Source organism: Brassica napus, chromosome C9 (assembly GCF_020379485.1).
Source record: "Brassica napus cultivar Da-Ae chromosome C9, Da-Ae, whole genome shotgun sequence".
Classification (NCBI taxonomy): domain Eukaryota; kingdom Viridiplantae; phylum Streptophyta; class Magnoliopsida; order Brassicales; family Brassicaceae; genus Brassica; species Brassica napus.
Genome location: NC_063452.1, coordinates 30,316,570 through 30,321,398, shown reverse-complemented (window position 1 = coordinate 30,321,398; position 4,829 = coordinate 30,316,570). Strand labels below are relative to the sequence as shown.

The 4,829-nt window shown below is 39.4% G+C and overlaps 1 pseudogene; it reads right to left on the bottom strand.

The window, feature by feature from the left end:
- Positions 1-834: 834 nt before the first annotated feature.
- LOC106381957 lies at positions 835-2,030 on the bottom strand (annotated as a pseudogene).
- Positions 2,031-4,829: the final 2,799 nt, after the last annotated feature.

Sequence of the window (4,829 nt, the reverse complement as noted above, 5' to 3'; positions counted from 1 at the left end):
ACACTAAACACTAAAACACCCAAGGGTTTAGGATTTAAGGTTTGGGGTTTAGTGTTTTAGTGTTTAGCGTTTACGATTTATCAAAAGGATTACGGTTTACCCAAAGGTTGAAGATTTAGGATTTATGGTTTACTGTTTTGCTGACAACGTTAAAGATATATATTTACAAAAAAAAAAATTGTAACTACTATTATTATTTATTTTCTTACCTTTTTATTTTAAAAACATAATATATAACTTGACAATAGTTTGTTTTTTTTTAAGATATCAAATATGAAAGAACACAATTCTATTGGTTAGTGAACCCAATAATAAGTCTTAAAATAATACATGTTTAATACTCATATTTTTCATAGTATAAATAGTTTTAGAAGTATTTTTCACATTTGAATACCACTTTTGTACTTTTTAGATATTGTGACCAATTAAATTATGTATTTTTTAAAAAAATAGTTGATATATGATATTTTTTTTTAAAGTAACAACTTTCTTAATATTAATATCTTTAGCTCTGTGAAAAAAAAAGTTTTTACCTAAAACTACATAATTTTCTTTTACATGAGAAACTGAACCAACTATGCTACGTTACTGAGCTAGAGAAGTTTTGCTAGGAAAAGTGTATGTAGACTAGATTGCAATGAGTCCTCTGTATGTGTATGCGAATCTGGCTTTGAATGCTAAATAGTGCATCAACTTTCTGATCAATCTTTGTCCTGTCATTCAAATTCTTGAATGTTAAGAGCATAACTCTCTACCATTCTTTCTAAACTGTCCACAGCGTAAGATAAGATGTGTCAGTTATAGACTTTGAAGCAAATATGTTTACGGCTCACGGAAGGGAAAAATAAGCCTTAAAAGTGGGGAAATACAAATAATGTTCAAGAAAAATGCTTCGGAAATGCATGTGAACTACAAAAGAGGACCAACGCGGGTCCTTGAAACTCAACCTATGTAGTGAGTTCCATAATGGCGGAAACGATATCTCCATCATTAGTCTTAAGAGCCTTAACGGCTTCGGCCTTTGAGACACCAGCTTGAGTCATCACAAGATCAATGTCCTTAGCTTCAACACCAGTCTCATCAACATCATCATCATCTTCCTCCTCTTGTGCAACAGTGACTGCTTCAGAGGCATCAGCGTTGGGATCATAGACGCAACATCAGGCATCTTGAACCTCTGAGCAGCTTGGGCTTGTAGCTGAGAGCTCATATCATCAATCTTGGCCTCACAGAATATCACATAGGTCTCAGAGTTGGGACTCTTGAACACATCTGGCTTCGAGATGACAAACAAAACCTGAGGTATGTGCAAGAACACACAGAATCAAAAACATTGATGTTCAAAAAATATTTGAAAAAATGTCAATAAAGGCGTGTGTTCTTACGTTCTTTGATCTCTTGATTGTGACTCTGCTAACATCAGTGACAGGTTTCATTCCAAGTTTCAGCATTGCTTTGCGGCTTTTCTTCTCGCTTCTACTTTGCTTTGAGCTCTCATTCTGACCAGCTCCTTCACACACAACAACATAAGCCAAACTCTTTATCATTGTAAGTCCAAAGAAATGTAATACAACGCATAACCAGCAAGCCTTGTGAAGCAGTAATGAAGAGACTAACAAAGATTCTATCACTCAACAACCGAGAAACAGAACAGATTCTATCACTAATACACACAACGAAGAGAATCAAATCTAGAAAAGAGGAATATACCATCGACGTTATCGTCTTCGTCGTCATCAATATCATCTTCTTCCTCTCCATCTTTCACATCCTCGACAACGACATCATTGTCGTTCTACTCCACCCAAAATCAATCGTCAAACAACGAGAAATTGAAACAGCTCCTCAATAGAGAGAAAGAGAAGAAAACGAACCTGGAGCTTCATTTGCTCTTTGATGGCATCCATCAACTGCTCCTCAGTGTTAACTTCTTCAATGACTGGGCCTGGCATCTTCTTCAACCTCTTATCTTCTTCTTCCTTCGTAACGAACGAAACCCTTAGAACAGCGCAGCGTGACCTTAAATATTGAGAGGCGTAAACAACTGCTTGGGCCTTACCCTAAATTAAGCCCGGTTTAATTAAATGGGCCCAAACGAATAATGTAACCTGTATACATTAAATACAATTATATAAGTCGACAATGTTTGTTTTCGTCAGGTATGGACGACTATTACTGCAGCAATAAACGAAGATTTTACAGCTCCGGTAACTCATTGGAAGGTCAAATCAGCTTCAGGACCTGATGGAATGACAGCTCTTTTCTATCAGAAGTTTTGGGATATTGTCAAAGATGATTTAATTCGTACAATCAATTCCTTTTTGAGGGATCAATGGTGCAGGGACTGAATGACACGAACATCTGCTTAATCCCGAAGACAACGAAACCAAATGAAATGACAAAGTTTAGACCTATCGGTCTATGCAATGTCAGTTATAAGATAATATCTAAGGTCTTATGCCAAAGATTGAAGACGGTTCTTCCACAGCGGATATCTGAGACTCAATCAGCCTTTGTTGCTGGTAGACAGATTACAGATAATATCATGATGGCTCAGGAGATGTTTCACGCATTGAGAACCAAACCGGGAGGACGGGTAAAGAGAATGACCATAAAAACGGATATGAGCAAAGCATACGATAGGATGTAATGGTCATTCATTGAGGAAGTCATGAGAAAGATGGGTTTTTCTGAGATATGGATGGACTGGATTATGAGATGCATCACCTCGGTCAAGTATAAAATCCTCATGAATGGAGAACCAAGGGGAAACATTGTTCATGGAAGAGGTTTACGTCAAGGAGATCCTTTGTCTCCTTTCATATTTATTCTATGCACGGAAGTGCTCGTTAGCCATCTTAATCAAGCAGAGAATCAAGGGAAGATAACGGGGATGCGAGTCGCACGCGCTAGCCCTCAGGTATCTCACCCTCTCTTTGCTGATGATAGCCTTTTCTTCTGTGCGAATGTGAAGAAGTTATGAAAGTAGTCAGGAAATATGGAAAAGTATCAGGCCAATGTATTAATTTTGATAAATCCTCATTACTCTTTGGTAAAAGGATTCCAGCGAATGATCGACAGCAGATCAAAAATACACTTGGTATTCAAAACGAAGGCGAGATGGGTTCCTACTTAGGAATCCCACAGGATATTAGTGGATCAAAGTGTAAACTATTTGCTTTCTTAAAAGAGAAACTATTACATAGAGTGAATGGTTGGACTGGTCGTTGGTTATCTAAGGGAGGAAAGGAAGTTTTAATCAAGTCTATCTTGTTAGCTCTTCCGACTTATGTCATGTCCAGTTTCCTGCTTCCTTTGGAGATATGTGAGAACTTAGCAAGTGCCATTGCCCAATTCTGGTGGAGCTCGAATCCACCAAAAAGAGGAATTCAATGGGCAAAATGGGAAAAAATGTGTGCGCCGCGAGAGGAGGGAGGAATTGACTTCCGTATGATCCATGAATTCAATGTAGCTCTTTTGGCTAAACAACTTTGGCGTCTTGTTCAATTTCCAGACTCATTAGTGGCGAGAGTTCTTTGGGGAAAATATTATCGTCTGAGTTCGCCATTGCGAACTGGTGCAGTGGATACCCCATCGTATTTATGGACGAGTATTATAGCTGCGAGGAAGCTATTACTTTTGGGTATCAGAAGCAAAGTGCATTCAGGATATGAAATTAATGTATGGGAGGATCCTTGGATTCCTTCGATGCCAGCAAGACCGGCTCGCGCCCGGGTCCCAGTAGTAAACCCAAAGATGACCGTCAGCAGCCTTATTAATTTTGAATCAAAGGATTGGGATGCTCGATTATTGGAACAATATGTGGATCACGAGGATATACCGATAATCCAGAGTCTGGCCATAAGCCCTACTCACTGACATGATACATTTTGCCGGAGTTACACCAAGAATGGTCAATATACTGTCAAGTCTGGATACTGGGTTGCTACAAATTTGATGAGAGATACAAAGGATAAAGAAGTTCTACAACCCAGCATAACCAAACGCCAAGCCTTTGCTTGGAAGGTGAATGCGCCACAAAAGATTTGTCATGTTATTTGGAAACTAATCTCAGGACAGATTGCGGTAACGAGGAATCTGGTACGTCGCAATATGCGATGTGATAATTATTGCCCAAGATGTGGAGAGCCAGAAGAGACTGTTACTCATGCGATCTTTGAATGTCCACCGGCCGTACAAGCATGGGAATTATCTTCAACACCTTCGAGCCCTCAAATCTTCCCTCTACCAAGTATTTATGCTAATATGGACTATCTTTTTTGGAGGAAGAATAGTATTATGGAGCCAGAAGATGATAGAGACCCTTATCCTTGGATAATTTGGTACATCTGGAAAGCTAGAAATGATAAGTTGTTTAGAGGCATAGACAGAGACCCATTGGAACTAGTCAGATATGCAGAGAATGAACGCCAAGCGTGGTACAATGCGAGAGAAACTATACCGGTTCCTTCGCAGGCACATATTGCTGAAGAAACACATGCCTTAAGCTTGAGTATATTTTGCATGGTGGATGGTTCATGGACCTCCACAGCTCAGTTTAGTGGATTGGGATGGGTGTGGAAGGATATCATGGGGAAGATTCAACTCATGGGGACAAGGAATTTAAGGAGGCGTGAGAAAGCGCTACACTCGGAACTGGAAGCACTACAATGGGCAATGGAGAGCATGATACACACTCGACCTGTCAGAGATTTGGGACAGATTGCAAAGATCTGATTGCAATGATAGAACACCCACAAGCTTGGCCTAACTTTTCAAATTCTCAACTGAGCTTGGTCTCATTTTGGGAGGTAGCTGATCAGTTGCAA